General features: G+C 38.9%; 1 protein-coding gene across 5 annotated transcripts in view; it reads right to left on the bottom strand.

Annotated features, from left to right (window-relative positions):
- Positions 1-20,674, bottom strand: part of ANO4 (anoctamin 4) — a 173,358-nt gene extending 152,684 nt beyond the window's left edge. For 3 of the 5 annotated variants that reach the window (XM_088165126.1, XM_088165127.1, XM_088165129.1), the window contains exon 1: positions 20,302-20,674. The gene's annotated coding sequence lies outside the window, so the exon portion shown is untranslated. The remainder of the gene's footprint in view (positions 1-20,301) is intronic. The other 2 variants (XM_088165128.1, XM_088165130.1) reach the window with 1 other exon arrangement.
- Between the last annotated feature and the right edge of the window lie 2,737 nt (positions 20,675-23,411).

Here is a 23,411-nt window from a genome sequence, read left to right as displayed (position 1 = left end):
AATAAGGAAAACTCATCTTTTAAATTGCTCGATGTTTTCATTATGTTCTGCAGTCTAGTAGAGCTCTTCAGAAGTAGTAAATTAGCCTGCAGCACTGATTTTTCCCAAGACACCTCTATTACTTTGAATTTGTATCCTTATCGTGTATATTATGCGTGCCTGTGCGTCACTGTGCCTGAATTAGACCGCAAGTTCCTTGCGACAGAATACCTTATTCTGTTCACAGCACTACAGCCAATTTTCGTGTGCAAATAATAAAGTTAACATAAGGAACATAATGGCAAGCAAAATCAACCAAAGTATGCCTAATGTAAGACTGACTACTGGTCTAAGAGCTACTAGGCAAAAATTAATAGACAGCACAACCAAAAGGTTCACAGCTGAAGACTTCTAAAAGTACCCCCCACAGATTTTGGATGATGATTCCTTTCCACAAACACATATTATGGGATCTCTTCTACCAAGGGAGAGCAGCTCTTCCTAAAATAACTTCCTGCATGGAAGTACTTATTCTGAGTTCATACTAATTAACTACTGTCTCCCCATTTTCTTGGCTCTCTGCAAGGCTGATGGGAGGGGAGGGGTCACATTCCACCTCGATTTTCAGAGGGAAAGGAATACCCCCTTTGTCTCTCACTCAGGAGTTTGTGAGTTACAATTTTCAGTTCAGTACAAGGTAGCAGGAAGGAAATATTCTAAGGCTAAGACTCCAGGTAAAAAGAATCCTTCAAATTTATGCAAATATAGGACAGTTCATATGAGCCCTGTTATTTTTTCTACTTCCTCTGTCTTGATTCCTTCCCTCCTGACATTAAGAACCACTGGCTTGAAGTCACTGGATCAATAAGAGAGTTTTGGCTCATTTTAGATCCATTATACGGACAATATTCTGAGAAACAAGCACCCACAACACAAAATGATTCCTACATGACCTGGATCAACATGTCAGCAATTCTGCAAGTTCTGACAATGAATGCCACCTGGGATAATAGACCTTGTCTTTCAGAGAAATAAAAGATTCATCTCAAAGGGTAAAAAAGGCCTAATTTTCTCAAGTATCACCATAGTAGGATGCTAATCATACAACCTATTATATAACCATAATTTATTCTGAAGAAGCTTCACTCTTCTTTATAGCATTAAGAGCAGTCCATTGCCAGCCACAGTGATGCAGATGAAGAAATAGCCTTTACAATTTCTGCTCCACTTCGTAGCATTCACAGGTTTGCTTAATCTACAGTACTGATTTGATAATCTCAAATTTTCCATCAGGAACATGGTTGAAGGTAAAGAAAGGTTCTGTAACTACACTGCTGTGCATTAAATTGGCATTACCCCAAGCAGTGCCTGGGATTACTGAAAATGTGCAGGATTAAAGGAAGGAAATGGTATTTTCTGTCTAGTGAGTAGTTTTATTCTATTTGCACTGGACAGCCCTCTGTATGTGGTTTGTTTCCCAGTGGTGCTGACTCCTTTTTTCATTCAGTGTTCTCCTGCATGAATATCTTGCAAGCTCTGCCTTCCCAGCACAGCTGTGGTTGTCCTGTCTACAACAGAACTGGATGCAGCCTCCTCATTCAGCAAAATGATTTTTTAAATTTATGCCTGTGTAAAAATTTTATGCATGCTGCAATACTTATGGAGCAAGCACAGGCTGTATTACATGGAAGTGATTCCTTGCACCTCACCAAACAGAGGAGTCAGGAATTTAATTAGCTAGGAGGATGCATTCTCATTTTCCAGCAATGTTTCCTGCTCCGTCTTCACCTGCTCCTGTGGTTTGCCTGCTTGGAGCTGAGCAGAGCACAGGGACAGGAGGAGGTGCTATGTCAGCTGCAAGGTGATACAGCAGTTGTTTCAATGACAGCAATTCATTCAATATGGAGATCAGAGCTTAATCAGCAAATACCTAGTGACCTGGAAAGGCAGGTAATTTAGTGCTTGGCTGCAAGATGAACACTTAATTGAAGCCTTATCAAGTGCTTGCAGAACTTACTCCCAGAGTTTACAAGCAGGCTCAAATGCCCTGTGAAGCAAAAGGGATTGTTGTTATCTCAGACCATCCAAACCAGTTGCCTTGCATTTTGGAAGAGCCGAATAATCCAGATGGAAATAGATGGGGCTTCCTCGCACTTTTCTGCTTCCTCCTGCTGTCAGAATTTCCAGTGATATCAAACTTGCCACAGACTAAACACTGCAACATAAGCACCAAAGCTTGACTTGAACAATGTTCAAGTTCTTGAGATGTGCCAATATCCGTGCAGCTCGTCAGCTCTTGGTTTAGACATGGCTGCAGCAGAATAAAAACCATCATTTCTCTTCTACCACTAGGAAGGTGACCTCTAGCCTTGGGCAGCCTTCAATGCACAGTCAAGCAGAAAAAAAAAATTTAGAAGCCAGATGACATTTGCTGATAAATGTTACCTACTGTGTTAGGCCTACTCACTCTTGTGGACTGGTTTAGAAAACTGGTCTTTGCACTGTGGATGCTTTCATAGGTACTGCTGTAATGTCTCCAACTATTTTTGCCTCCCAGATAACACACTAAAACCTCCATATCAAAAAAAGTAGGAGGATAAAAATCTTGTACCATTTTACCTGGGGGTTCAGCACAGTTTTTTTGCCACAACTAGATGTGGGAGGGGAAAGATTTAAAGCATAACTGAGTAAATGTCTTCTTACTTTACTGCCCATAACTCCCTTTCCTTGATGTCTTGTCAACGTTTGACACAAGAGGAATCATTTCTCAGGGAAGATTGTTTGGAAATTTTTCCAGTGCTTCTTTGCTGATCAGCAAGGCTGCAGAAATACGAATACAAAGATCACCAACTCTTATCCAAAACTGAAACATACGTTTATCACATGTGCTATACTCAGCTAGAAGCTGAAAATGTGCTCCTTTGTTTGCTCACCCTTGTAAGTACATAAAGAGAAATCAGCTCGCAGTTAACTGTGCCACGTTCTAAGCGATTTTATTTTTGTGTGTGTGCATGCACTGATAAGAGTCACGAATTTAATTTTTTAATTGACTTTGGAAATGAATAAGATATGTTTTGGATTATCCCCTAGGGTAGCAGCACTCCCCTGTGGAATAAAGCCCTGTCATCAGTGGTGTCGGCCAGAAATGCCAAATGTTAACTAACAGAAATGCCAGGCTTTGCAGTGGTCTTGACCAAACTAATCATAAATCTGCAGTGTCAGCTCTTTCACCTCTACATTATCTGAAAAGTACAAGTAGGACATAACTTGGCACTGGCTGCCAAGTGGAGATCAGCAGCGATGGAGGGCAACACTGAGCAGGCAGGAAAATTGCCAGTGCTGTGCCCTGCAGAGCAGGAAGAGGCTGTGGGTTAAAGCAGGAAGCAGAAATCCTTGCTTGCTCTTTGCTGGTGCTGACCAAGCAGAGGCATCTGCTAAATCAGGTATCAAGATGGTAGTACAAGAAATGGGAACTTTTGGTCTGACTGTTTTTACCCTTCTTCCGAGCAAAGGACAGTATTTGATAAAATCTGGACTAATATTTTGAATATTTCTCCTTATAAAGACAGGGATCTATTTACAATTTAGCAACAGGCTTCAGCTGTGAAAGACTTGTTTTGCACATGACCCTGGATATATTCTCCAGAATACAACAGTATGATGAAGACAGAGCTTTAAATATCTTCCTCAGCAAGAATAATGTAGTAATGGAGATCTTAGCAGCAACATGGACATGAACACCACCTGACTGAGTGACCTTGCCAGAATAACTCAGACATTGGGTTGAAAGTCAAAACAAAACCACATTTCCTGGAGGTTCATTAATTTTAAGACATCATTAAAAATTTATGACCTTTCCTTATGATTCTCTAAAATATGAATAATTGTAGAAATGGTTGAGACACTACACTCCAGTTCTGAAACTTCTGCTGTTGTTGCAAAATACACAGTCAATTTAGTTTACTGCATTGGATTAGAGATAAACCTGCTGATCTTAGGAAGTGACCTTCAATTTCTTTTTATCAGAAGCTCAGGAAGTCTTGGATGTCATTGGTTTGACAGCATGGCAGAGCATTTCTCTAACTCACTTGAAAACGTAAGTAAAAATGCACTAAAAGCGAGGTGATAAACTCCAGTTTAACTCAAGGATTGTGCTCAGCACAGCATTCAGTGCTGAATCTGCACACTGTATATTGCTGCATCACCAGTGACCTTCTTCCAACTCTCATTCCCACAGCCCACTGCAGTTGCTAAATTCTGATCAGGTACAGCTATTACAGATAAGCATGCCTGTAGGCAGATAATTAAATTAAGCAAACTTGTGCTGTTTCCCACACAATTTAGAAACAAGTTCTTTTCAATAGAAATTTACAACTTCAACTTTAGACATTTATCTTCTATTTGCAAACTTTGGCTGACCCATCCTTCAGACCTTTTCTACAAGACAAACTTTATGTTACACACAAGAAGATAAGACATGAAGGACTGTCTATGCTCCAGTCATCAGTGTAGAAAAGCTGAATCTCTCCTGCCTGTGCTGCTCATTCCTATATGGATCTGGTGCAGCTATAGCAGTGTCTATTACTGAGCCTAATCAGCAAAGTTGTAGTAAGGCCCAAGTGTTTTGAGCAAAACTCAAAAAAGCAAAATATTGGCAGAATCGGACAGAAGGTTACCATTTTCCAGATATGCTGTGCTGAGATCAGCCCTCTGCCTAATTTTCTGTTTCTCTCCAGAAAAAAAATAAAATAAATGAGCCACTAAATAATTTAGGAGAACCTCAATGATTCACTAAAGTTTCAAATACTAGTCTCATTGTAATGGGAAATTGATGTAAAGAAATATACAAATAATACATTTTGCTGAAAAGATAGCTCAAAGAAGCTCGTACTTAAATTTACAGATCTTCCTGCATCTACTGAAATATTAGGATGGTTTTGTCATCATCCTGCTACTGACACAGTTTCATGCTGTTTACTATGACTGTGGTATTAGTGAAGAAGTTTTGTTCAAGTTGATGGTGAAACCAAGAGCAATGTCTCTGTCTCTGGGAAACAGTAGTCAAATAAATTATCTCAACACAAGTTAGCAAAGTGGACAGATGTCCACCAAGCCAGTGCTTTTCTCCCCCACTCAGCAGCCTGTGCAGTGTCCCTGCAGCTCCTCTGGATCTGGGTTTCAAGAGCAGGGTAAGGGGTCTGGCTGCTTTGCACTGCAGCTTTTCAGAACCAAACACACACTGCAAAATCCACTGAAACGGATTCAAATTGTAGAAATGTCTTGCTACACTTGGGGGTGGATTTCTGAACAAGAGACAATTTACTGTACCTATCGTTGGATCTCCCTGGCAAGAATCCTTGATTGTTCCATATATCCCATCCTAGTGGGTATAGGATTTCCCTCTGAAATCCTATACCTCCATATATGTCTCACATGAAACTGCATATTGCAGTTCAAAAATTCTTTCACCACTACTTATATTCCTTGCCTAAATCTCAATATTTTGCTTTCTCTTTCTTTGAAAAGTTGCAAATCAGGATCATACACATGGCAATTTAGTTTTAAAATTATTGTTCCAAATTATTTCTTAAAATCAGACAAAAGTCTGAAAAAAAAGCAGTTTCTGTCAGAAGTGCTCTGTGAAAAGGTAGAGAACTACAATTCAATCTAGATATTCAAGAACACTCACTTAAAAATTTGCCTGATCCTTAATCTTGAAACTAGAATTGTTATTTTATGCCTTGTTTGCTAGTGAAAAGGTCACGGTGTGGGAACTGCAGTACTTTTAAAAACTCCATAATTGTCTTCTATTTTTCTCCTTATTTTAGTTCATTCACTGCATAAGGGAGATATAAAAATGCATAAGTCTGTCCAGATACTTTAAGATGTTTAGGGGAAGAAAATGGTTTTTATTTACTAGCTTTATTACAAATTTTTAATGTCAGGTTTGCCCCTATGTATTTATTTTCACACCAGTATAAAATAAACTAAGAGGGGCAATCCAAACCTTGTTTAGGATAATGTTGAAAAATTACTATGGGGCAAAACAATTTAAAAAGAGCTTGGCTTCCTTGTGATGGCACTTAAATTATGTTCAAATTAATTCTCTGCAAACTGAATCTGCAACTTTTCTGCAGGTTTACAGAGGATCTGCACCGAGTCTGCTTAGTTTGCATGGTGTTTTTGCTCATGCTAAGGTAGCTTCCCCTGTGGGCTGTCAGCAAATGTTTGGACTGTCCCAGCTAAGCATGGTCAGCATCAATAGGTCTAGAGCTGGAAATCTTTCTTCTCAGTTTCATGCTGTGGTGGAATCATCTCTTTTTTTCTCTTCCAATTTCCTCACAAAGGCTCCCCAGAGACCCCACTGATACAGACACAACCATGGCAAGAAACACTCTCCACTTGAATCCTGAATTAAGCATTGTTCCATGCTCATCTCTGGAAACTGCAAAATGAATGACTATGGGCTAAATCAGATCATCTGTGAACGTAAATTGTCACACCTGAGGTTTCTGCAGTGGAAGCGCATTGAGTTAAGCCCACTGAAATTCACTGAAATTGTGTCCCCTCTGGTTGGGAAAGTGCTCAAAGCTAGGATTGCCTGAAAACTTTTAAGGTTAGTTTTCTTTAGGAATCTGGAAGCATGTAGGTTTTAGTCCAGAGAAAACAGAATAATTGCTCTCCTCCATCAAATATATTAGCATAGGGTGTACACTGCAGCAGAGGGGACAACATCAATAAAGTTTGCAGTGTGTGAGCAAAATTGTCAGGGTCTTTATCTCCAATGACCAGAACACACATCCAGCGATTCTCCTAGCTAGAACAAAGCCACTCATTCTGTCTTCAAGTGAATGCCTCACAATAAAAATGAATCATCAAATTAAGCTGTTGATTAATTCAGGCCTATTTCTATCCAATGATCTTGAAATAATACTATTAAAGCAGAAAAGCATTTTTTTTCTTTTCTTACTTGATCACTCAATAGACTTTAAGCAAGGAATTGTTAATTTCTAGCAATTTAGCCTTCAAACTCAATGTAGAATTTAGAGCCCATCAAATCCATGGGTCTTCTGTGATTATACCATGAAGATTTAGACCATTTATTTGACTAATTACCTAATTTTTTTTTTGTGCTGACTTGAGTATGGCTCTGAAAGAGAAAAATGTACATCAAGAAAACGTTAGAGCTTTAAAGCAGTGAACAATGCGATTTTCATTACCTTATATCCTATCCTCATTCAAACATTCCACAATTTTTCTGTGCAAATGCTATATCTAAAATATACTTCCTGCCCTTGTTCATTATTCTTTACCTTCAATTCCCTTTTAAAACAAACCACGTTTTTTCCTAAAGGAAGAGAAGGGGGGGAAAACCCTCCCCTCTCACCTTTTTATTTATTTCTCAACCCTGAGAAAAAGTCTATTTAAACACAAAATGACACATCACTGATTTTTATAGCCTTATACACTGTTCCTAGAGCAGGTAACTGCTCTGTGCAGACTATCCTTGTATGGACCAGAAGGTGTCCTGCCTCTGGACTCCTGGAGTGTCCAGGAGACTGGATGATCTATGGAGTGAGACTAAATCATCACCATGAATAACTGCAAATTAACATCACTAAGTGACCTTTCTGCTGCAGGCAAAAGAAATTTCAAAACAACAACTCTGCTTATTTCCCAGGTACTTCTTGAACGCCCACAGAAAGATCCAGATTCAAGTTTTCTCTACATCTGTGCTGCTCACAAACTGCAGATTGTGCTGAGAAAACTCTTGACCCTGCTACTCCTCATCGTTCACACTTCCACTTGTTACTGCCATTCATTTCTGCTGCATTAGCAGCACCATTCCTCTTCAAACACCAGAAATTAGAATTAGTCAAAAAATTGCATAGAAATGAGGAGATATTTCATGCCTCAGCTCCACATGGAATTTCTACTCAAGACAACCATTCTTTCTCCAAACCAGACACAGAGTTGCTCAATCCTTGTCCCCACTGCATCAGCTGCTATGTTGACCTCAGTATTTTATGGGACTTTCTGTAAGGAATGGAGATTTCTCCATCAGGACCTTGACATTTCCCAAAACAGACTGAAGAATGTTAGGAGCTTAGAAATCTGTACAAGGCACACAAATTATTAGGTTTCCAAAAAGGTTCAAGATCCTGCAATCTCAGGTGCTAGACACCACAAGCTTTTTTAAAAAAACCAAACATCTCTTGTCTCAAATACTTACCGTCTTTGTATGAAAGAGACAAATTGAGCCAAAGAATGAAACTAGGGTGTAGTATTAATGTGCCAAGCAGGAATGAGACAAAGCTCATTTGCTCTCATTCGTTCCCTGTTACTGTTAATTGTATGGATCATTTAGTAAAACTTTCAAAATAAAATGCTGTGCTTTATAAAGACTGATACCCATCCATTAAGGAAGATGTGACTACAATCAAAACTATTGCACCAAGCTAGATTTGAATTTTGAGTTTTTTTCTTTAAATTTATTTATTCTATAATTAATTTACTCTAAAATCAACCTGACAGATATCACTGTATGCTGCAAATTTCAGCTACTGAGGTGCTGTTGACTACAGCTTCTGCCTCAGCCTGGCAATATTTTGGAAGAATGAAAATGGCAAGCACGCATTTTTACTTGTAATTGATTTCTCAACAAACTGCAGCACTGGATTTTCTCTCACTTTTTCAAGTATTTTCAATTATATCAATTCCTACTGACACACAGAAGATCTGCAATGTGTCTTGCATGACTCCATTTTTTGAAAGCACCTGTCTCTGAATTATTTTATTGCACTTGCAGTCTGAGCTTGCTCAGCAAAATGGCAACACTAGGCCCAGAGGATTAACACTGCACCAAAGTGCTCAGCACTGGCAATTAACAGGGAATAATATTAGTGGTGTGTCAGGCTTTTCATATGAAGTGTAAGGTAAAATTTCTGAAGACTTTCACAAAGCATTAAATTCAACACAGAGGTGACCCTTGGCTTAGTTATTGGAGGTTGCAAGCCTGGCTTGTCCTAAATCAACTAATAAATGCCTGCTTATGCTGAAAGGAAATGGTCTGTGTGGGAAAATGAGCATTTTATGTATATCCTTTAGAGGAAATCAATAAGTCTCTAATTTCCTTGACACAGAATTAGGTGCTTAGTGCCTTAAAACTGCTATGTAGAGTAACTAAACCTCCCATCTTACTCTGCATGCTTCTGTTTATGCAAATGGTTCCCTCCACCTCTTGAGCATTAGTATTTTTAGCATACAATTGTTAGTGTAAAAACATTTAAATTATGCATTCAAGTTACATTTCTAAGTGATAAACAATGATTGGAGGAACATCCTTAGTACTGTTTCCCAAGTTCTGCAGCTCTCTGGTTTTGGCTTCAGAGTATATTCAGCCCATGATATTCCCCCTGATGCATCTCAATCCCTAAAGTAACTAAAAGAAATTATTGTAAAGCATGAATAATTAGCTCATGATTTTCCTTCAGCTGAAACCAGAGTAAGGTATATACTGAACCCCAACAGAGAGACAGGTTCAGGCCCTTTCCTGGGATTATGCATAAAATAGGATTCTTGTTCTTGCCCTGGGACAGCAAAATGCAGGTGACAAGCCACCACAAAGCCACAGGCATTGTAGGATGCCATGCTGTGACATCTTCTGCCAACAACACTCCAGCAGCATTTAGTAGGCAATCGCTGATTCAAAATCTGCATTCCTGTAACCTTGGCTCACTGGCCAGATGCTGGCAGAGCTTCTGGAACAGGACAGTGCCTGTGCTATTCTCAAGGGCATGTGAGCAAAGAATTAGTTGCTTTACTTACAGCATTTAAAACAGGTGAGAAGATATTTAAAATTTTTTTTAGACTCCATCAATTGGAATTTTACTAGTTGTTTTAAGTCCTTTGCTAAAACTGTGTTAATGAGAAGGAATGAAAACACTTCCACAATTTAACTGGATTTACTTAAAACACTGAAACTGTAAAGATAGAATTTGTGCTCACATAATAGCTAATCAACATCAATTTTTCATGTTAAAAAGCAGCTTTAAAGTATTAACCACATCAGTGAATATGCTATAAAATCTCTAACCATGCACATACAAACACAGATGCCTCAAGATTTAAAATGCCATTTTTGGCTTGGGAAATCTGCTCTGTCACATTTAAAAGCAGCTTTGTTGGAAATTCAGAGGGAGAACATTGGGTTTAGGATGGACATTATGAAGAAGTTCTTCACAGAAAGAGTAATTGGGCATTGGAATGGGCTGCCCACAGAGGTAGTGGAGTCACTGATGCTGGTGGGAGGTGTTTTAAGAAAAGACTGGATGTGGCACTCAGTCTCATGGTCTGGTTGACAAAGTGGTGACAGGTCACAGGTTGGACTTGATGATCTCAAAGGTCTTTTCCAACCTAATTGATTCTGTGAACATCCATCTATCTATCTATCTATCTATCTATCTATCTATCTATCTATCTATCTATCTATCGCTGAGAGATAGTTATTACTGTAAAAAATGTAAATTACCTGAAGTTATAGGCTGCATAATTTATTTTCTTTTTCTTTCAGCAATAGATATGGTGTATTTTTTCCCCTCTTACAGCTCAAGGGCATCACTGTAATGGCAAAAGAGTAAAGATCACCTCTCCCAGGATCTCATGGCTAGCAGTCACATCACATCATGATGGAGGAAGAATTATCCTAATGTCAGGATAAAAAGGTCTGTGGCAGTAGAGGACACTTAGTTCTATTAAAATTCCATCAAGAGGGAGCTTTGTAGCAAAAGATGTACTTCCCTCTTCTGACAGTTCTACCAGCCCTGGAATGTCAACCATGGCCACCAAGCTGACCCCTCACTATGCTCAAGACAAGGAAGAAGAAAACTGAAGCTCTCAAATAGCTTACACATACAGCAAACATTTTCCTCCATATCAGAGGATGAAAATTCTCGATTTTATGAAGTCTTTAAAAATATTTAGGTGTTGACATATAATACAACTATATCACAAGGCTGTTGAGTTTGCAGTATCAAGTGCCTAAGAAGTGCCAGGATTAAGGCTGCATCTGCGAAATACACTCAGCACTTCTGTGCTTATGCAACATGATTTGGGTTTTAATTTCAGACCATACAGACATTTTTATCCTCAGTGTGCACTTAGGATGGACACTTCTGTGATAAGCATCAGCTCCACCCGGCCTCTCCCCAGTCTGTCTGCACAAGAAAAGCTATACAGAAACACACATAGAAACTGCATGAAGACAAAGGTTGGTCTCAGGATCAAAGAATTTCGGTTTTAACTTGAGGTACTCAACTGCATACCCTCCTCTGCTTTCTGTGCTGCTAAGGAAGTGGCTAAGGAAGTGACTTCAGAGGAAGTATGTCACTGTTCAAGCACCCAGCAGACAACACCAAAGTCATGGTACTCATAGCTACAGTCAGTGTCCATTGAAACCTTATTTTGATTATATAAAATGCTATAATGTGATAAAGACATGAAAAAAACATGCCTTTGATGTTTCACTTTCAGAACCCTAAGCTAATGAGCATTTTTCCCTTTCACATCAAAAACCTCAGCTCTTTATTTATGAAGTAATAAGAGCAGTTGACACTGAGAACGGAAATAATATCTTCTTACATCGTCGTTTCCATGAAGGATAATTATTTGCCATCTAGAAATTAGCAGAAGTTGGGGTGATTGCAATAAAAGTACAAATATCAGGAAGTATTTGTTCTGGTTTTTGTTTGGAGCCCGGTTTGGCTCATAGGCAGAATGCAATTTTTCAATAGGAAAATAAAAAGAAACAAAGATAACTCAAGGAAAATACTGCATGTGAACAAATGACTAAAGTCTTCAGGATCTCACATAAACATAGTCAACCAATATTCCAGCATTTAACAATTCTTAAATGCTCGAAGCTGCCTCCTCCCACAGTATTCAGTAAAATAAAACAGTGCTAGTATCCAACAGTGCAATGAAGTACTCACAAAGCTTTAAAACTGATTGTCAGGCTTACAGTTGCTTCTAAAAATTCAGTTCAGAAGATGTAAGCACTAACAGCATGGCCTCAGAACAGTTTTCCCCTGGACTCCATTCAGCAAAGACAACATATGTTTGACAACAGTGAAAGAGAAACACACCAATTGCAAGTTACTTAGCCTGGAGTGCACTGCAATCAGAGCACATCAAAAACTAGCCAGGCATCATGGGATGCCCTGGAAACAAACAACTGGAATTTTTAGACAGGCAGTGACAAGCTGCAATATTATCAAAGTTATTTAGCAAATATCCTAAATATTTCTCTACACTTTGTAACAATATGATTTTGTCTTTAAAAACCTTTTATTTTTAAAAAAAATTCTCTGAGGTCCTTCATTGTTTTAGAAACTGGAGGATTAGAAGATTTTCTTTACCATGTGTATTTGAATGTAGCTTATTTAGAATTATCTGTTAGTATTAAAATTTTCACTTCTCTATATTGTCAGTCTGGGAAAACAGGCTAGCCTGGCATGGGCAGGGTACTGGCACAGGTTTCAAGAATCCTGGGTTGAACCAAGACATATGTTTTTGTGTAATCTTGAGTGAGACACTTAAATCTTTGACAATGAGCAAGTTCCTGTTAAGTAATTGCTGTGCCATCACATGATCGTTGAAAGCACATAGAAATTCCCATGTGCACAGTTTCTTTCATCACAACCTGATACTGAAGCAAAATGTCAAATAAACCCAAACAAAACAAAATAAAAAACAAACCAAAACCCAAAAAATCCCAAAAACCAACAACAAAGAAAAAATACCAGTGGACATGTGCACATTCATAATTCTTCTTTCCTTCTTATCCCTCTTGGAACTGAAAGGAAGTACATGTCCTGAACCTACCTCTGTTATCACCTCACTAGCAGAGGTCATACCCTTTAGCAACCAATCTCACCCAAGGAGAATCAGGACAAGCACAGACCTATTATCCCTCCTCATTGCAACATATATTAAATTTCAATTCGAGCAGTGTATCTCAAGGTAAGGAAATGGCTTAATCATATTGAAATTGAGCCCCCACTTCTGCATTGTAATGTCACCTTTAACACCCATTGCATTGTTTCACAAACAATTCATAGAAAGTTCTGGTTACTCTTGCAAAGAATGGTGACCTGCACAACAAGCACTGCTGAAGTGCCACAGCTCAGTGGTCTGAGTTCATATTTTCATTAAGGCTCGAAACTTCAAGCAAAAAACAAACACCAGTATGTGAGTGGGACACCTGGACACAGTCTTGAGGAGCAGGTGAAAAAGAGAAGGAGCAGACAGAGAAATGCTGGGAGGGGAGAGGAGCAGAGCTTGGAAGAGGGTCAAAGAACAGGAGGTCCAGCAAGAAGCAGAAGCACAAAATGCAGAATTGTAAGAAATAAGATCAGACATAGAAGCTGAAATATAAGAGGCAGAATTAAAACTGCAGAGAGAGTTCACCTGAATGCTGATGTGGCTGAGCTTTACAGGAAGCAACCAGATAATTTAGACCTAAATTTTGTCACAAAAGTTGTGGTATATGAACGTAATGTATAATCACAAAACAATTGAGCCATGTTAGTTTTTTGGTAAAAAAAGGAAAATAAAGTAGTATTTTTCTTACATAAGAATGTTTGCAGAACTGTTCCAGGTGACAATAGTACAATGAGAAGTTGCACTAACAGCTCCAACATAGAACACTGAATACTGATGGAAACTTGTATGTTTCATCAGAATTGTACCCTAATAATCTGAATACTTCAGAGTCTATGATTACTAGAATACAAACTAAGTAAACTTCATGAAGCATGCTGAAGTAGAAGGTTATCCAATCTTTTACCAAGGCATTTCTGAAATCCAAATCACAAATTCTGCATTACAAAGGAAAATAGGGAAATTCTGTCTATGGCTGAACAGCGATTTCAGTGTGACCAGTTAGAGAAGAACTTGTTATGTTTAGGCTCATCTGGTGGTTATCATAAAGATGCAGAGAGTAGAACAACTATTAGCAACACTCAGCATCATTCAAAACAAAAATAATTGAAGGAAAGAAAACTTGATTACCCTACATTTATTTGAAATGAGATCAGGAATTTTTATCAGTCTGGAAGTTTATTTAAATGCCATAGGCTAGAAAATCAAATGCTGCAGATGTTTCTCTGGGTACAAAGGGCAACAAGAAATTAGAAGGAGTAATACTTTTTCTTCTCCTGAAGGCAGAGCACCATTCAACTTAATACATTTTTTCCCCCTCATCTAGAATAAAGAATTTTTATGGCAATAGCCTCAAAAACACTAAGCATGAACCAAAGCAGTATTGCCTGAATGAAACTGCAGAGAGGTTGAAATAACTCAGACCAGAATCATCTGCTTAATTCCTCTTTGCTATGGTTCTTTGATATCAGATTCCACAGCGACAAAATACATTATTTTCCTGCTAAATTAATGAAAAGAGTATTCATATTAACTAGGCTGACATTTTACCTGACTCTTAAATTCCAGCCCTTTTGTCCTGCCACACCTGTTTGTCGTTGCCTCCTGTTCTCCATTTTTCTGTGAATGCTTCACAATACATTGGGGCTGCAGACCAAGAGCAACATTTGCTCTTCCCTAGGCACTGAATCAGAGCTGTGTTCTGCCTAGAGGAAACTCAGCATAGGATGGCAACTAGTATGGTTATAACCCTGTCCTCCCCTCCCCAAATACAAAAGAAAACCAAAACTAAGAAAAATGTGAAGGCAAATCAATATCAAAGGTATCAATATCAAATCAAAGATAAAAAAGTGCATACCAAGGGGAAACAGTGGAGAGAGAGTGACATAGAGCACAAACAAGAAAATAATTGAATTGATAGATGAACAGGGGATAGATAAACAACATCTAGAGAGGTTGTATGTCTGCCAGGATCCATGGACAAATACCAATGGACTTCACAAAGCTCTGGATTTTAATTGGCATTTTACAGGGAGTGGTTTCCCAAGAAGTATCAAGCCCATTTTAAAAAAGTCCCTGGTGGTCTAATACATCATGTATAAAGTATTATGCTTAATTTTAATGAAAATCAGTTTCTTCAAAGAAAATTATCTGAAATAGGAATGTATCTCCTGCTGATCCAAAGCAGCTAATCACCAGCTTTTCCATATAGCAAACTTTCCGAGGAGATTCTGACTTTCTCTTCTCAAGTGATTTTGTTAATTAACTTCCTCATCCAAAAATGAAGGGAGGCAGAAAAATTTTTCTATATTTGAAGGCTGTAAGCACTATATAAAATAAGAAATTAATGTCAATACTGCAGGGGTGTGCAACAAGTCCAAATGGATGAAGGTAGAAAAGCTTTTTAATGTGGGCTTTCTCTTAAAAATCCCCCAGCACTATTGATATAAACCCTATAGATAAATTATACTTAAGCCTACTCTTCCTAGCTTCATATTAAACAGCAAGCATTTTCTAAATAAGATTAGGACATCTCCTTTAGACATATTTCCAACCACCCTCTGGAAGTACAAAATTTTGGTATTCTACCTCTATAGAGAGCATGAGAACCTTGATCTCTTATGATCATCATCAATATCTACATAATCCTAGAATCTTAGAACTAAACTTATGTCCAGAAAATACATTCATAAGATTTAATTTGTTTATATTTAAAAAAATATTTACTTAGGGTAGTATGGGCTTTTGAGGCACCAAGTTGTCCAAAATTCTTGGATAGCAAGCCTCCCTTTGGACAATCAAATGGCAAATGCTGAGTCTGGAAATCTCTGGATTCATGTTCAAAGTTCACCATTTGGTGGGAACTGTCCTCTCAGAACTGAGTTTGGAGGAGAGACTACTGTAACTCCTCCTGAAGTCATAAAGGGAAACTTTTTTGAAGGATTGGTCTTGCAGCATTATTGGTATCTACATACAGCTCTTAGAAATATGAGGCTTTTCTGAAAACATTCTCTCAGATTTATGCTTTCCTAGAGTAAAATCCATACATGTGCAGAGAGCTGTACACCATTAGCTCCCTTATTCTGGAATCTAATTGCAGCTTTAGGGATATTCCTCCTGTTCAGGATGTTATTCATAAAGATTAAAACATTTGCATTGCTTGCTCCAGTGCCACGTTCCTTTCTCCTGAATACTGAAGAATTAACCCATACCTCCTAACAAAACTGTTATTTGTCCTTACATTATACAACGAGAAGTTCTCAATTCTAAAACAACATCACTTTACCAGAATATGAACACTTAAAGTGGGTCAAATCAAAGAGGCCTAGTGCTGCTCCATCTTTACCACATTGAGTCTGAAATAACATAATTGTGACTTTTGCTATGCAGGAGAAAGTTCTGTAACACAAAGAACACCTCTCAATTTATTGTCCAGCGTTTCCCATGCAGAAGTTACATAAGAACAAACCTGCATGACACGCAGTGAAACCACAGTTTCCACGAGGAATCAGACAGATCTACACAAAGCACTATGCACTTGTACAAAAGCAGAAAATGCAATCCCCTCTTGAGATATGACAGGCACAGGATGCAAGCATTTATTCAGAAGGCAGGATATGCACAGAAGACACAGGACACATGCAACAATGTCTGAAAGCTAATCCTTCCCCACAGACACAGGGAAAGCACGTAGCACACGCACACCCTGCCTAGTACTTCCCAAAGCATTCAATTTCTGACAGATTATGCAGCATAGTGTTCACACACAGGATTTCCAGATATCCATGAGCTGTAGAAGTAGCAACTGCACTGTAGAGAGCTCACCTGTTAAAGCTGCAAAACATACAGAGACAGGTTTGTAATATCTGCAACATCAGAGCTACAAAGTCCTTGAAATAATCCTGGACAAAATCTGCAGACTAAACAGGATATGTCCAGGAACACCTTAAAAGTTAGCTCTATGAAAAAGGGAGAAAGCCTAGAAGGTACAATTGGCTTTTGATTATTCATGTGGGCTAATTAGTGTGTCAGGATGGATGAAGAAACAGCCAGGTAAAAGCACAACTGATACAGCATGACAAAAAATCAGCGGCCAGAGTGCTGCCTCATACTGATGACTTCAGCTCTGCAACATGCATATCTCAGTATTACTTTCCAGTCTGGGGCAGAGAGGGAAGTTGGAGCATGGCTAATTCACTGCCTGAATTCTTCAGCCAATGATAATCAATAGCTATCTGCATAGGTTTTTGTCAGTAAGGATATGAGCAGATGGAAAGCATACAATTACTGAAGCAGTATGGATAAATGAGCTTTCTGTAAAAACATACCCATTTATATTCCCAAAATAAATGTATATTTTTTAATATTTGCAGAGTAAAAAGCTTTAGAAAACTTTTTTGTATAGACAAGTGGAGTGAAGAATGCATATTGATCATACACAAGAAAAAAAATGCAATGACTTCATCAGACCATTGGGTGATTTTGGCTGGCTAAGGAACAGAGCTTTTTTTTTTTCTTTCCCTGCAGTTGTTTTCTATGCAGTCTTCAGCCACCCTGCAAAGGAATTAACATGACACCACGCTGTGAAACAAGGAAGTACTAAGCATGCATTCCCTATTAGAGCGTTCATAGAATTCCCAAGAAATGAACAGCACATCTCCCTACTCGAATTTCATGTATTTGGGGAAATTTCACTCTTCTCTATACCTCTCAAGACTGTTATAGAGGATTGCATCTTCATTTTTCAAGCCTTTAGCCTGCAACAAGATGTGCTGGCAATGATTTTAGATGCATAGACTTCTCTGTTGCAGTACACAGATGTTAGGTTTCAGATGCAAACATCCCATTGCAAGCTCATGTACTTTAAACTGGAGAAAATACTTCAAGATCGTTTTCCTCTCTTCCTTTTGCCTCAAGGTAATTTAAAAAGCACATTATGCACTTTAGCTTTTAAACTTTTATTGGAAAAGACAGATATGATTATGCACTTACGTTCAAAATTAACTTTTACAAGATAGTTTTACTAAATGTTAGTAGTTTTTGAGTAACAACCACACTTCTGTTAGGTAGATTATTTTAGGACATAGGAATATCTGAATTTACAATAATATTTTAAAAAATAATAGTATGAAGTTCCATAATTAACTGTGAGGTCTTCAGGATATTTTAAGTGATGCATGTATTTTGTAAAACCTCTTGCTTTTTAAGATTACAACAATTTCATATGGAAAAAAATAATGAAAAACTCCAAGCCCAAATGCATGCACCCAATTATTTTTTTCATTTAATCAAGGAGCCCCTAAGCCTAATTCCTCCAAGGCAATATCACAACCTGCAGGTTGTACGGGGTCTTGGGACTGCTTCTCTGTGTGTGTTACCAGGAGCCCTGGTATCTTCCACAGCAAAAAGTTTGTTTGCTGCTGTCATTGTGTCAGCACTCTCTGAAACTGGAAGAGAACAAACTCAGGCACCTTCATTGCTGATATAAAGGTATCACATGGATCAGTCACAGTGCCAAAGCCTATCTGTAGTAGACAGTGGGGAAGGCTGCTCGAGAGGTAAATGTTTTTAGGCAGTTCCCTGAGCTGCACAATTGCCAAAACTGGCCTGGTCCCTACCAGAGTAGAAGGTTTGCAGCATGCCCTCACTGCATCAGTGAGAAGGGAAGCCAGGCTCAGGATCAGCTGCCCCAGCGGGTTCTACATGATGCCAAAACACAAGGTGTGATGGGGGAGGTGACTCGGACCACTGAGATCTGGGCTATGTGCTGCTGGCCATCCCTGCTTGCTCTGAGGGCAGTGCAGCAGGTACCTCACTGCACCATGGAGTCCTCTACCTGCAGAGCTGCAGGAGCCTCCTCCTCCCTCCCGTGCCTCTTGTCTAACCTGGGCTTCCCCCTGCCCCACCACACACATACATGCCTGTCAATACAACGGGACATTACAGAACAGTACAGAAGAGAAATTAAGGGTATTGAAAATAACAGCAATGTTCTAAAGTTTCTACTCATTAGAGAGGGAAAAGGAGGCACACAAACTCTGTTCAACTAATCAGCTCATGGGAAGCAAAACTCTCTGAATTACAGGATAAATCAGGAACAAAACTGTTTTATTAAGTCACAATGTAAGCTACATTAAACAGAGAAAAAATTCCCAGGCACCGGCATATCTCTTGTTAAATCCAGAAAAGGCAATGTAGAGACAGAATAAAAGCTTTATTCTTATCCTACCTGAGTAAAACAATGGTAAAAGAACACATCTCCTCTTTGCTCTGCTTGAAGTCAGACCACCCTGTGACAAGTTTGAGCCAGTGTTATATCTATGCCTTCATTGGACCTTTGAAGATGTAGCAGAGTCCTTATTACTCCTGCAGTCTGTAAAGGCTATGCATAGTAAATCCACATAATGAATCCCAGCATGAAACACATTTAAGTTAAAAGAAATACTTTGGTAGTTCTCTCATGCCGAAAGCAAATGAAAATATATATCTACCAGAAACTGTATATTTGCTTTATTTTAAATCTCATTCAACAAACTAGAAAAGAAAACAAACAAGCAAACAAACCAAAACTAAGGGCACAGTTTACTGTGGTCTAAATAACAACCTTTTCTATTTATAAAATCAGAGCTGTTAAAACACCTTAGAGCACACATTAAGCCAGAACAGATTTTCAGACATTTAAAAGCACTTTTTTCTACTGCAGAAATGCAAAATCTAAGAATTTGCAACTGTAAGGACTAGAGATGGGGATGAGGGTTATTAGGTTGCCTATTCTGTAGCTTCTTGTCCCAGCTAGTCTTGTAAGATGCAAAAGGTCCGACTTAAAAACACCTGATGACATAGGCTTATATTGAAAATGCTGAGAGCCCATCTGTCCCATGCCAACGACAGCAAATACCAGTTCAAACCACATGTATGCTCACACTTGAACACTCAGGGGCTTCAGAGTTTTCCAGGTGGCTGGTTAAGCAGGGGATATCAGTGCCCTCAGTGCAAGGGTACAGACCTAGAGGAAGGAGTCAGCCACCTTTACCCATCTCTATCCCAGGTCCCCAGCACCGTACCCCGTTGCTGCCACAGGCAATCGGGAGCAATGCTCGAGCCTCCCGTTTCAAGGACAAAGAGGCAGTACTCAGCTCGCATCAATACTTCCGAGCTCTGGCTCAGAGGAGGGAAAGCACAAAATAAAGAGAAAACTTGTTTTTTACTTAGCCACTATCTGCTATGAATGCTGAAAATGATGACGAGATATTAAGTGAAGGTCACGAGGCTTATCTAAGATTATAGGGGGAGAAAAACAGATGGGGAAGGGGGAGGGAGAGGGAGAGAGCACGAGCACTGCAGCAAAGAAGCTATGCTCAGCCAATATATGCTGGCACTTACCATAAAAATAGAAAGATCCAAAGAGAATCAGATTAAGGATCCTTTTTATCTCTCTTCAATAGAAAGATTTCCACATGAAGCTCTGAACACAGCTGTCCAGGGTAAAAGCAAGGTAATATGATGAAACACAGAAAGCACTAACACACAAAGGGTAAGTCCTTTCACAGCCTTCGAAAACCTGCGAGCAGTTTGTGCCGAAAAACCAAAGGTACGAAGTCTGAAGACGACTCCTACATAGCACTGCAGCAAACCAGACTGCTGGATGTCCAGTCACTCACAGCACACTGTTTTCATCTTCATCTTCTCACCATTACTTACATCCTAGAGGTGGGCTTGGGGGTGGGGATAAGAGATTTCTCCTCCAAGTGGAAAGGATCACAGAAGCGGCATCAGCATTTGTAATCAGTGGCTGGGAGCACCCAATCAGAGGAGCTGCGGGGTGGCAGCGTGACAGCTGTCCAAGGCAGGGCTGCCAGCTCGGCATCTGCCAGGGGCTCCTGTGCCGGCACCCCCGGCAGGGATTTGTGCCCCCCGGCAGGGATTTCTGTATCCCGGCAGGGATTTGTGCCCCCCGGCAGGGATTTGTGCCCCGGGCTGCTCCTGCGGGCGCAGCGCTCACGGAGCACGGGCTGCTCCGGCTGCTGCTCCTTGTTTGCTGCATCTCTGCAGCCCTACAGAGGCAAGAAAAGTTTGGAGGTTTGGGTACCAGTGTCATTTATCTTGTGATTTTATTAGCCGGTACCTTCCCTGTATAAGACATACATTAATCATTGCTTCCTCATCAAAGGTACCTTTTTGAAGGAAGAAGAAGCCTGTAAGAGTCTATTTTACAGCGTGGTCCCACTGTTGTGAATGGCCTTGTTAGAGACAGTGCTGCTTTTGACATGACATCACAGACCCCAGACAGCATCAAATCCACAGAAAATATACGACCTAGGCTCCTCTTCCCGCACTTGCCAGAATGACAACTGGACTAAATGTTTTGCTGTTTTCTACCATACTATTTGACACTGAAGAAAAATAGACGGATCTCTACTTAATTTTCAATAAGGATATCCAGGATCTGGAAAGAAATATTCTTATGGTATTTAAACCATTGAACCAAGTCATGCAATAAAATAATGCAGTCAGATTTAAAGATGCCGAGCACTGCAATTTTCAAGGGATGTTCCTGATTCTAAGATACAAATGGCTGCATTTGGATATGGGGGAGAAATTATTCAGATCCTACTCGAAATGCACTCCATAGTGGAGGAAACCTAAATACAGCATGGAAGTTTGTGTTTACTTAAAGCTGTCACTCTGCCAGTAGAAAAAGTTAGATGCTTACCTTTTCAAAACATTTTTAGAACAGTCAGTCCTGAATTTTTGCTGTATCACAAAGTAATCATGAATATCATACATCTGATATTTGCATTTCAGAAGATGAAAAGGCCATGTAGTGTAAGGGGAAGCATGGGGAAAACAGACATCAAAGCATTCCCAGCAATGGTACCCATATCACTTGATCAGTACCAAGTACTTAGATCACACCAGATAACAACATAAGCCTATCAGGGAAAGAGGAGGCCTAACAACAGCAGCATTTTAAAAGAATAGTAAATCGCAGCTTCTACATGTTGAAGCACAGACAAAATCTAAAGGCCAACTTAATACAACTAATCTGTTCCAAAATGTTTGAAAGTGTAAATATAGTGCAAGAGCATACAAATTCCAGTAGCAACAACAGCAGAACACTAGGCTGTTGTCCCATATTGGTCAGAAGATATTACCTTTCTCTATGAGCTTTTTTTCTCTTTGGTTTTGGTTTTTGCTTTTTTTAATAATTTTTTTTTTCTCCTCAGATGACAGGACCATGACAGGAAGGCCCATTACTTTCTTACATTTTATTTAGGTTTTAATTAGCTGGTTTCATCCTGTCAACAGAACATGCATTATATTTATTCCTCCCTTTTCATAAGCATAATTAGTCCAAAAAACACAAGAACTGATCATGAGGGAGTAGGCATAGGTGAAGGCAGATCAAAAGAATAAATGGCAAAGGAGGGCAATTACCATCTACAACTAATGCACATAAGATACAGATAATAACACATACATAGATAACCAAAATTATAAATATAGCCAATACAAGAGTGAACACAAGAAAAGAAAGAAGCTGCAGAGGAAAACACATTTAAACTCTGCAGTAAACTTTCAAAGCAGGCTGCAGTGCTAGCAGAAAGATGACTACTTGACACCTGTGAGTGCTCCCAAGCCCAGCTCCAATGCCTGGTATTGAGGAAGGTGATGAGAGCAACAACTTTCTCTTTCTGCTAACTTTATCTTGCTGAAAGTGACAAAAGAAAATCAGCTCTTGGTACTGCTCAACTTGAACATCCTTCAAGTTTCTGAGTTTTCTTTTTTTATTATGCATTAAATTGAAGTGCTTTCAGTTATCAGATTTTTAACCTCTACATTGATCTATTGAGAATTGGCAAAAATCCCCGCTTAACTGTCATATTGGTAAATGTAGAGGTTTTCTGATCTTTTCCTCTGTCACATGGTTCCTTGCCATTTTTTTTTTAGCTCAATTAGGAATTTAAACAATTATTTTAAAGTACTAGCGAATAAGTTATCTTTCTACTTATTCTAAAATAATTGGAGGGTTGTAATTAGAAACTATTTGGTAAGGATTGGAATGAAATATTTCGGGTTATTATATCAGTTTTCCCCTTAAATACAGAACAGAAATATTGACTGAATATTTCTGCTTTTAATATTGTCATGGAAGATTCTGCTTTTCTAATATACTGTTATTTCTGGCTATAAGATAAATGTTACTTAATTTCTTCGGAATTAAACTTGCATTAATATTCAGGGCTGTCAATTCAGCAAATATGTTTTCTATTTTATCATTTTTATCTTACAGTTATAAAATTAATATAATTTTATTATTAAGACTTCATTCTTCAAAATGTCGTTTCCTTGGAAAACATAAAATGTTCTTCGAGGACTTCCAGATAAATTAAAAAATTCATAATTATAAAAATGTGACTTCATTTTTCAAATCCCTTAGACATTAAACAGGAATTATCAATGCCAATTCAAGTAGAAATTTTATCAACCTC

Source organism: Sturnus vulgaris, chromosome 5 (assembly GCF_052056855.1).
Source record: "Sturnus vulgaris isolate bStuVul1 chromosome 5, bStuVul1.hap1, whole genome shotgun sequence".
NCBI lineage: Eukaryota > Metazoa > Chordata > Aves > Passeriformes > Sturnidae > Sturnus > Sturnus vulgaris.
This window is presented reverse-complemented; position numbering and strand designations above follow the sequence as displayed.